Source organism: Lissotriton helveticus, chromosome 2_1 (genome assembly GCF_964261635.1).
Source record: "Lissotriton helveticus chromosome 2_1, aLisHel1.1, whole genome shotgun sequence".
NCBI lineage: Eukaryota > Metazoa > Chordata > Amphibia > Caudata > Salamandridae > Lissotriton > Lissotriton helveticus.
In genome coordinates, this window is record NC_136059.1 from 2,090,117,061 (window position 1) to 2,090,129,064 (window position 12,004).

At 42.0% G+C, this 12,004-nt stretch overlaps 1 long non-coding RNA gene across 1 annotated transcript; it reads right to left on the reverse strand.

Annotated features, from left to right (window-relative positions):
- Positions 1-1,275: 1,275 nt before the first annotated feature.
- Positions 1,276-2,975, reverse strand: LOC144820015 (uncharacterized). The gene is made up of 3 exons (XR_013607671.1): positions 2,857-2,975; positions 2,664-2,765; positions 1,276-2,224 (listed from the first exon to the last, which is right to left on the reverse strand). It is a non-coding gene; the product is annotated as an uncharacterized LOC144820015 (long non-coding RNA).
- Between the last annotated feature and the right edge of the window lie 9,029 nt (positions 2,976-12,004).

The window sequence follows — 12,004 nt, forward strand, 5'->3', positions numbered from 1 at the left end:
TGAGATAGAAGAAAAATGTCATGTTAATAACATTGAGAATTTAGGTTTGTCCTCCAAGAGTGAAACTTTAAAAGGTGCCTCTATAGAGGTGGGATGTCTTATGTTGTTAAGGCTGGGAAAAGGAAGAGGAAAAATGGGATTGCAAGTGTTAGGAGCATAAGGTCTGATGTGCTTAACAGCCTTCTGGATTTACAAGCAGCTGTCATAGTTGTGTTCAGTTAGCCATGGTCGGCTTTTGGCATGAGTGAGCTGGGCCCAGGCACCATATTGCAGAAAGGCACAAAGAGCTGCCTGCATGAAGGTCCTCAAGCTGCACAACCTCTCTCTCCTTGCTTCAGTTTAAACTGTGCTTAAAGTGCCTGTTTTTTACACATCAGTCGTATTCCTTGCCATCAATCAATCAATCAATCGGGATTTATAAAGTGTGGCTTTTCCGCCGATAGGGTATCCAGGTGTGTCACATCTCCATTGCAACCCCTGCTGCCTCTCCCCAACAATCTCCCTACAAACAACTTGTTACCAGCTCGATGGAGCAAAGCTGTGGGGTATGCAGGGAGCTGTGGGGGATGCAGGCAAGAGGAGTAGACATGTTTATGTTCAGAGGCCAATCACTGCTCAGCCAGGCTCTGGTCTGGAGACCCAAAAGGGGATCCCTGCTGCCTCATTTTGTTCACTGGCAGCAGCAAGGTCACGAAATGTCTTTCTGCCATAGGCGCTATTCTTGCAAAGGTCGATTCTACAGTTTGCTTTACTCTCGGTGATGTAACCTAGCCCCCCCCCCCCTCCCGCAACCCCTGCAGTGCGGGGGTCCTCAAAGTTCAAAGGGGCCCCTCAGCACAGTACCGTGGCCGGTGAGCTCCTGATTGAGTCCGGATGGGGCCCTTCCACGTGCCTTGCAGGGGACCCCCTCAAATTTCGTTACGCTACTGTTTAGGTGGATTTTAGTCACATACACGCACAAGATTACTTTGATCGGTATTATGCAATAAACTCAAGCACACAATATCGTGTGGTAAACATAGAGAAACGATGCAATGGAATATGGGCTGATTTAACATTGTTTCTAAACAAAAGTCTTCAATACCTAAAAGAACCAATACATTAACAGCGCTAGAATGCTTTAATTACGTAGGCTAATGCCACTTCATTAAATTTTCTTTGTAACTTTTTCATATTTCACAACGCAGATCTTAAATATTTCGAAAATAATTTGGAAGAAACCAGAAGTAGAAGTATCCAAATTTAAGCAAAATAATACATGCCAGCAGGTGTTGCTCAAATGATTTATTTGTTTAATGTAAAGCGAGGAACCAACACGTACATCAGAATCAACTTGTGACTGTAATTACAATGCTAGCATTCACAGAACAACGCCAAAACGTGTATCTTTCCCTTTTTATAACTACAATCGAATAAATGTTTTTGCTTGCTGCTGTTTTGAGCCTTTCTGTGGTTGGGTGATTCAAAAGCAACTGGTGAGCCATAAAACACATTTTATTTTCAGTTCCTTTCATGTGCGGGGACTCTCTGCGGTGCACATTGTTTCGCTTGGTTTCATGGGGCTGCCATGGATGCAGAAAAAGCAGATTATTGTTACCAATCTTCTGGGATATTGCTCGCCATAATGTGGAGGTTATGCTGCACCTCTAATAAAAGAGAGAGAGACCCAAAAACCCAAAGGAGCAGGGTACCAAATGACACTTGTCAGAGAATGAAATGCCCCTCTGGTAATTTCAATCCTAGGCACACACTCAGCTCAAAATATCATCCATACAAATAGCAACAACAGTTGTAGAAAACAGCCAAAATCGGAAAATGCAGAATTATTCAAAATGCGAAGCAACTAGTATATGTGTGGTAAAACCATACAATTTATTAAAAAGAGAAATAACAAGCTCTGGCTAGTAAACAATAATCAATGCACAAATACATTAAAAGTTCACAATTACATTGACAATATACATCATAATAAAAGTTAAAAACAATCCTAGGGACAGAAGAAAGAAATAACAATTCCTAAGAGCTAAGGGAGAGCTACAAAAGTGAACTGGAGATCAATCCTGATTATTAATTGTGCTTTTTGTGTCAGGTTTATTGTCTCCCAACCGGACTCAAAGTAGTTCTCCCTTTCTTGTGTATCAACGCGTTTCGGTGGGCAAACAATTTCTAGCCAACACCTTCCTCAGGACAATAAGTTATACCATCCCATTAGAACCATAGAGGTCTATAAAAAAAATATAAAAAACAGTTTAGGGCTCCATACGTAAATACAGTTATACACAACATAATCACATTACATTCTGCATGATCCTAACGCTGTGCAATTCATTAAACAACTGAATAGTCTCAACAGTGTGAAATTCATTAAAAACAGTCCATAGAGAACACCATACAATTCATACATGATAAACACATACAATAAATAAATACACAATTCATATTTCCACTTTAAGGAATACATCATATCCAGATACCACAATAAGCAGAAGTGAGAGATTATAAAAATTGTCAAAAAAACAAATCTTTACCTTTGCGAACCGCCTGGTCATTGACACATACTATAGGTCAAAATATATCACAAGAAATCTATGACATCCTAACACAGTGTAATGTAATCCTCAAAATACACATGTCATTTATATTCATTAATTATTAAAGCATACCTTAGTCATTCAAAAACACATTTGTATCGCTACCATCCTCCCACTCCATCTGGTAGGCTTCATCGATATCCTCACCAGCACGATTAATATAAATTGGGCGACCTGTGAGGTATATTAGTAAGTCCATTAAAACTCACATCTATTTATTATTTGAAAATTCTCAGTCTGAAGAAGAAGATATAAGGGTGCTAACCGTAATACGTAAGTTGTGTGGCCCTAAGTACACTGATGTTATGTTGACCACGACGAGGAGTTTGTCGTCAGTTGAAAAACTTGGCCAGTAAATGTTAGAGCTTGTCGTCGGTTGTTGACAACTGGACAAAAAATGTTCGAGCGCCCTAAACAAATATAGAATATAAATAGGTATAAATATATATCCAGAAAAGAATATATCTATAAGTGTTACCGAAAATACGAATACAACAAACCTCTGAATGAGGATCCTGCAAATGTCTGGATACACCCGATATATAAATCTACTGGTGTGGAATCCAAGAAATAGGGTAGTCCTAATTAAACACACCCCGCGTCCAGTAATGTCCTATAAAACAGATATGCTGCACCAAAATGATTTTACTCTGAGGATGTACGGTGGATCGAAGTCTTCAGTGTCCAGACTCACAGCAACTGTAGCAGTAACGCTAGTAGCGGCCCGTGGTGGGAGTGCTGCCAAGCGCTGACATGGGGCGGGGGAGGGGCAGGTTGGAGGTAGTAAAATCCAGGGGGCCCCTGCGTCACTTTTGTGTCACTTTTGCACCACGGGTGCGTCACTTTCTGTGACTTACCAGTGGCGTAAAACATGCGCCATGTTGCACCATATTTATGAAGGTCTAGGTAGATGCGTCACTTCGTAAACCCCTGCGCTACATTATACCTGCGCCAGGTTTATTGTATGCAGGGTGGGATTACCCCACAAGAAAGGGTTGTAGGAGTGGCTCAGCGAAATCTATGAGATTTTGCTGCGCCACTTCTAGGACGCCAATGCGTCAAAACCTTACGCCTGCCTCATGGCAGGCGTAAGGGGGTGACGCAGGCCCTTTCACATGGGGCTTGACCCATGTGAAAGGAACATTGCTGGAGTTGTGTCAGGCTTCCGACACAACTCCAGCAATGCGCCACTTTTTGCACTGACAGATAGGTCAGTTATACTGACGTATCTGTCCTTCCTTGCGACATGATGCCTCATATTGTAAATATGACACATCATTGGTGACGCAAGGAGGGTGCACTGGGAAGGGGTGCATCACTGCTTTCATGCAGCAATGCGCCCCTTCTTGTAAATGAGGCCCAGAATTCGGCTGAACAGAAGCAAGTAAACAAATAAATAAATAAAACGAATTTCATTGCACGCGCTGCATCACGAAATGCGATGCAACGCGCGCAACGCAATTCCTTTTATTTATTTATTTGTTCACTTATCTCTGTTTGCCCGTATTCCGGATGTTACTTTTCCCCACTCTGCCCCTCTCCCACCCCACGTCAGCGTCCGGCAGCACTCCCACCACGGGCCACTACTGAGTGACGCGCCACCTTCTACAAACAATGCCTCACTGCTCCGGCATAATCACCATGTGCTATGAAAATAAGATTTAAACTCTACATATGAGGAGTACATATCATAAAGATGTTGTCTTTTCTTTGCATTGATGGAACTAGTTTAAAGAATGCACCTTATAATAATGACTTGATGAAACAATGAAACGCCAAGGAAAGATTTGTCAATACAGCATATGCGAGGGGGCAATATAATGTACTGAGGGGCTCATTTATAAGAGGCCACTTGTTTTGACACTCCGGTGGCGCAGACCTCTCAATCATATCTATGAGGCGACGCAAAGCCACCCTGCTTAGCTGTGCATGGTCTCATAGATATGGAGTAAGGCAAGGCAGGCGCAAAGCACTGTGTTGCCTTACTCTGCATCAAGTAGGCATTGCATGGGCAATGCGGTGGGTGCTCCCACACAACCGCCAGGGATTTTGATGCTGCCCCAGGTTTACAAAATCATGTAAACCTGGAGCAGTGTCAAAACCCTACGCTTCCCCAGAGCAGGAGTAACGAGTCTAAATGTTTTAATTTCTCCTTGTTTTTTCCTCTTTCCAAGTGTGCTGCATTCTGCAAATGCCTCTCGGGATTGTTTTTGTGTAGCAAGGTACTCCTTCCTGCACAAAAACAATCATGCCAACAACTCAGAAACATTTGTACCATGGTGCGTAGTGCCTGCATTGGAGCAAGGCAGCCAAAATGGCACCAGTGCAGTGGGAATGGACAGGAATGCACCGTATTTCATAAATACAGGGCATTCCTGCCCTTTTCTTTTGATGCAATTGACTTGCTGTGATCCCCTGTCCCAAAAATTCATAAATGAAGCCCTGAGTCTTTAAGCCATTTGAGCGACTAAATACAAATTACGAGTGCAAATAAAACATTAACAATGGTAAATTCTCGAATCATCATTGTCGGACTTTTACACTTTCAAATGGGATTTGCGATAATGGCATGGTAGAATTGATGGATTTACAAACTAAGGGGCATATTTACAAGGAGCTTGCCCCTTCATGGCATCATTTTCTTTGGCGCAGCAGTGGCATATTCAGTGCTCCATATTGCCCCGTATTTACAAACTGTTGCATTGAGCCCAATATGTCAGTTTTTGTGGGCCTGAGTTGCATTACACCTGCGTAGGAACCGGCTGCGCCACGCAGTGTAATGTATGCAGGGTAGGCTTGCCCCCTATAAAAAGACCCTTAGAACGGATGCAGTAAAATGTACGCGTTTTCACTGTGTCGCTCTGAGCCTTCAATGCATCAAAATTCTTATGCCTCTTCAAACCAGGCGTCGGAATTGACACAGTGGCTTTATATTGGGACTTGCCTCTGTGTTTTGATGCATTGCTGTAGTTGGGTCAGTCTTATGACCAACTACAGCAATGTGCCACTTTTGGGCCCACATATCTCAGCATTTTGATTCATCTGTGGATCCTTGAGCCATTGAGTCCTGTATTGTAAACACAGTGCATCCATGGTGTTACAAGGGTGTCTGACGCAAGAAATTTGACACATCACTGCTGATGCGTCAGTTCTTGAAAATATGCCCCTAAGGGTTATGGGTGAATTTATGGGCATTCTACAGAGACCCTGATGGTAAAAGTAGGCACACTCCAAAACAATAGTAAATTTGCTGGGGGAGTTAATGTAGTTCCTTAGTGGAAACCAGGAAGATACAATCCCAATTCTAAAGAGGGTATAGAAGAACACGTTGGAAACATATGGTTCCCGTGAAGTAACAAAGAACATTTATATTTTCTAATTGCACATTTGCACTATATTTTCCATATGCACAACTTTTCCTTCTGAACAAATACTAAATGTGTACATTTTATGCATGTGATCAGTACAAAAAAAACATAGCTTTTATAACTTTTCATATAAGTTGTGCATTTGATGCAACTGTAGGAGTAATGATAATTGACAAATGTGTTGTTCAGGCCTAAAGACAATTTATTTAATATAAAGGAGGCTAGGCCATGTCAGTAATCAAAATTCACAACACTCAGCAGAATATTCCTATCCAGAAATGCCATAACATGATCCTCAGGGCCCTTCTGGATCTCTAACTACTATTTTTAAAACAAACTTTAATTGTGTTAACTGATAGAAGCATGAGTTCTTCCCTCCTTTCAATACTTTTTTCTTCCAACTGCCCGCATCATTTGCCATGATCTCACTCTCTGAGAGTGCCGGACATTTTCCTGTGATCTCTGATGGCTATAGAATTGGATCTAGGGCCAACATGAACAAATAGGTCACATTTCACCTGAAGGACAGGTTTTTAAGTTTTGATGACCAAAAAGAATACATAAATACATATAATAATATTATAATATTTACAAGAGGTAATAGCAAAACATAAAATAATTCCTTCAATAATTAGATACTATGTCTATAAACAAATCATTGAGGAAGAATAAGCCAATTAATGAATCAGTGTCCTAATAATTTGAACTCATCTGAATTAGGTTGAAGGTACATTAACAGGATACCAATCTGCATGCAGATGGATTCAGTTGGAGCTCTTTTGTATGATAACCATCTCCAAACTGCAAAGTTCTAAAAATTGTGGCCACCACTCACACAACTTAGGTGGGTTGATTTCAAGCAAGGATCTTGCAAAACATATCTGAGCTGTGTCTACTGCGCCAAATATAATTCCTTCATATTTCATTAGTAGATATAAGGAATACCCAAGTAGAAATAGCTTAGGGCATGCTCAAAGTGGAAATTTGATAAGTCTGTTCAATTCCTGGAATATCTGAGCCCAGTAGTCGACAAATTTGGTACGATAAATAAAAACATGAATAGTGTCAGTAACTGGGTCCACAATATGAAAGCATTAGGTATCCTGTGGAGTGCTCCAAGAAACAAGACTTTTGGTTGTCTGATAGCCATCCTGTGTGTGAGAAAGTGGATCATCAGTTGAAGTGGATAGGAGACCACCACAAGTAATAATGGCACTATTCTTCTTAGGTAACACACAAAAATAATCACCTGGGTCTAAGAAAAGGGCAAAAAGAAAATCCTAACTGGTGCCTCACCCAACAGAAGTGGCATTCTTCAAAATTAGGAATCTCCGCACACTGTGACAGATGATGAGAGTGTGGGCTATAACTCCCTCTCTGAGATGGAGGAGCACTTCGTATGATCTAGAAGAATAAGTAGAACCTCTGTTGTGAGCAGAGGGTGGTGAGCTATGCAGAGAATGCAGAAAGGAGTATAAAGTGAATTAAATGGACTCCAAGCTATCACACTTTATGAATGCGTGCCTGGGTCAGAGTTAAAAAGGAGAAAAGGGACACTGCAGTGGTCCACTCACCATGCTATGTAGTGTCGCTAATTATAGGCCAATATGTTTCTGCCGGATACTCCCTAAAAAGAGGAATGCAGTCATTCGTGAGGACCTCTCAGTATTGCTAGAGGTTCAAGGATAGATCCACTGTGAGACTGCAAACCTAGGGTGGGTGAACGCTTTGGAGGGCCTTTGACGTGGAAACAGCACACCCTGAGCCCCACACCAGGTTCACTTGAGTTGAGACTCAACACCCGACGATTGCGAGCTAACTCACAGTGGATCCATGCTTGAATCACTCTATGGACCCCTGATTGGTTGTGTAATTTGTTGCATTTTTGTGTGCATCACCACAATTTTTTTATTTATGATCACGCTTGCTTGAGCAAGTGCGATACTGAGAGGGCCTGATGAATGCCTTAAAGTCCACCTCTTTGTCCTGGGTACAAGTGGGATCAGATCCAGCCTTAGGGTTTTCCTCACAAGTCTCAAGAGCAGGGGCCGACCTTTTTCTGTCTTTCATATCTCCCGTAGAGTTCTGAAGAAGTTGCCCTGAGGTGTTCCCTTAGCCCATCGGGGTCACACCTTGGTCAATAGGCTGGGGTGGTTTGGCTAAGTCCTCTGGGGGTCTGGTAGTCTCAAATGTTTCAAAGTCCCAGATTTTCAAGTGTGGTAGGAGATGTCATAGGCAAAGATTCCAAGACCTCAAGAACAGCACTTGGGAATCAAGACTCACTCCAGCTGAGGCCACCAGTAGGGTTCAGGTCAGATCCAGTTGGTGGTGGTCAGCTGGACACTTTGGGAAAAAGTCCTCTTGCAGCTTAGTGTATCCCTGTAGTCACAGTGGAGGACAGCCAACTGACCCTTAGAGTCTCCTTCCTTATTGTGAGTACAAGGGGGAGCAGGTAAAAAAACGAAACATTGAACAAAATGTATAGCACTGCTAAAGCTTCGTCAAGTTTACTCTAATGGCCTTACAACAGCTGCGGTCGGTAGGAGGAGTACCTGCCGGGTGGTGACGTGGGGAGGGGCAGGGTGGGAGGTAGTAATCTATGGATTTCGGAGGTTTACAGGTAAGTAAACTTATAAATAAATTAATTTCATTGCGTGCACTGCATCCCCAAATGTGATGCAGTGCGGGCAATGAAATTCGTTTTATTTATTTATAGGTTTTCTTACCTGTAAACCTCCATAATCCATAGATTACTACACCACACCCTCCCCCTCCCACTCCCCATGTCACCGCCCGGCAGATACTCCCACTACTGACTGTGGCTGCCTTAGAAATGTTGGAAATTGTCAGAGGCTTTGGGAATGTGCATTCATATGGATGTTTGGATATCACCATAATGCTGACCTTATTTAACAAACACTGAATACCAGATCTACTCTACACACATTTAAGATCCCATTGAGATTTCAGCCATTGTGAAGAATCCCATTGTATTTTTTCCTGGTAGTTCTCACAGAAAGTACATCAAATCTTTAAGAATTTGATTATTTTCTTTCGCGTAAATGCATCTTTCAAAAGTCATCACTCAGTATTCTCACCAGTTTTAATTTGGCTTTCTATTTATTCTTTTAGATGCAATGCATTAGGAGTGTAAATTAAGAAAATGCACTATTTGATATCAGAATTATAAGAATGTATGAAGTATTGCAGTATCTAAAATATCTAAAAGGAAAATACCACTGTAATAGAAGCTAGAATTTTGTTGTGCAGATTGTTTCAAGGTTTACACTATTAATACTACTCTAGCTGCTCCCACAGCACACTTGTCAGAGGGTTCAAAGACACAAGCTTGAGGCTTTCCTGAATTTCTTTGTTCTCACCATTTTTAAAGTTAAGCCATGAGGATCATCAATCTGAATGCCAATACAGTTAGCTCTATAAATAAAGTAGGTCCAAACCAAGTTTAGGAAATGGTGATGCTAATAAAATACCACAACTCAAAAATGTGAAACAATAAAATGAACAATATAAATGATAGTCAATATTTATCCTAGAAGCAAGTACATGTGGCAAGACTAGTGTTGGAAGATTGGCAGAGTTGAAACATATAGCTTCACTCTTTGCTTTTCCATGTAAATGTATCATTTACATTGTTGGTGGTGTAAAAAAATGATAGCTGGTAAGTCTTGGTCTAGATAAAAGTTAGCAGTCCAGATGAAATCTCACTGCTGGGATATTGATCCTGGACATGAGTGTCATCTGTTTTAAAGGGACCCCCAAAATCAAGATATGTGTAGACTAGTTGTTTTATCACTATGTTGCAGCATACCATCAGTGGTTGTGTGCCAATGACTCACTCCTACACACACCCGGGCAATGTCTTTGAGTAGGGAAGCTCTGATCGACATCCCTAGATGGACCTTCCCCCACTCCATTTTGTCTGATCTAGTTTTTGCTGCTTTTAAGACTCTGCACACTTTTCCACTGCTGACCATTGCTATAGTCCCTTTGCTCTCTCCCATAAACATGGCAACATGGCAACATTGGCTTATCCCTAATTGGCATATTTTAATTTACTTATAAGTCCCTGGTAAAGTGAAGTGCATGTGCCCAGGGTCTGTAAATTAAATGTATACCCCCTGTAGTAAGTCTGGAGCCAGGGTAGGAAGGGAGAACCTCTCTGTACTTAAAAACTTTATTTGAAGTTTCTCCCACTTCAAAAGCAAAACTAGGTATAACACTCGCCCTCTGACATGATGAGATCAGTACACCTCTGGACTTGTGGAAACTCTGCCAGGAAAAAGAACTGTTGTGCATCTGAGAGGACTGCTGCTCTGCTGGACTGCTGCTCTGCCGGGCTGCTGCTTTGCTGGACTCTTACCTTGCTTAACTGCCCTGCCGCCTGCTGTTCTACTGCCTGGGTGAGAAAGACAGGACCTGCATCACTTGAACACACAGTGACTCCAAGGGCTTGCTGGCATGCCTCCAGTTCTAAGTCCCAGGGACATCAAAGACTTCAACAAATTCTGCCACAGCACCCGGACTTTGCTTGCTGCAAGTCTTGCAATGCCAAATAGTGCCAACTAGGGATGGGCGGAAAATGTAGCTCCACTGGCAGTGCTTGCAGATTTTTGCCCACTCCGTGCTACACAAGTATCCAGGAGTTCTGGCAAAACTCCGCAATGCACTGCATGGTGGGGGTTTTTCTAGCACTTAGCTCTACAATGTTAAGATGACGAGCAAGAATTGTCATTCCCTAGTGTGATTTGGTTGAAGCAGGTCATGACATTAGTGTTTAGAAAAAGTGCGCTCAAATGGAAAATCTACTTGAGTATCAGTAAGAACCAGTTCCCTGTGGCGCAGTGCATAGTGCCATTTGTGGTGATTTCACAGTGCGGAAAAAGCTCCTGGTGTTAAAAATCAGTGTGAGCAGTGCGAAGTGTTTGCTCGCAAAGTTATCATGTAACTTCGCGGAATTCAGCAGAGTGAAACTCTGCTCAACCCTAGTGCCAACCGAGTCGCAGGCCCTTGGAAGTGGGTATTAAGTGCTGCTTCAACCAGATCCCACGCATCCTCATCGGGACCAGCACATCTTATCTTTGTGTGAGTCGAGTCCAGCGCAAACCATCTTTTTGTTTATTGCAGTGGACCTGGAACATTGCCTTCAAAATTGATGCAGCACTTACTGCAGGAGGAGCAGCCACACATCACATTCAGAACCAGCGCATCACACTCAGAACTGATGCATCACCATAGTTGCATGGATAAAATCACCTCTTCTCCTCTACTACGTGGCACAACACTGATGCATTGCTTCTCCTGCACCACACATCCTCAACAACGAGGACGCATCCTGGCTCAAGAAACTTTAGTTCAGCATGACCAGATAACCCATTAAAGTGCTTATTGTTTCTAAGCGCTATTTTACCTTTACTTTTCAAAAATGCATATCTCAACTTCAACTTGTTGGCTTTTTGTAATTTTATTTATAAAATTATTCTTAATTTTTCTAAGCTGGTGTGGTATCTATTTGCGGAATTTTTACTTTGTTACTATTTGAAATGTTGCACAAATACTTTACACATTGCCCCTTAAGTTAGGCCTGATTTCTCTGTGCAAGCTACAAAAAGATGAGCAGGGTTTATTGCGATTTACCTTGACTAGGATTGTGGTTCCTACTTGGACAAGATGCACACATATGCCAATCAGAAATCCAATTTCCAACAAGGGACAAATCAGCAATTCTTTTAGGTACCCTCTGCCCCACTGGACTCCATATTATTTTGGTGTCACTTGGCTAAGGTATTCCACAGATGAAACACTGCCATTTTACACGTACATGTTTCATAAGTGGCTTCTTTTCTACACAATAACTTTTGACACACATTTGCTAGCATGACAGTGCAGGTTTAGTTTCCCAAAGACCACATTGCCTACAATTCCACTTCGTAAGTACACTATCATGACACCTTGAATATTTAGTACAAGACCTGAACACACATTGTGTAAATGCTATTGCTTGTAATTCATCCTTGAGGCCACATG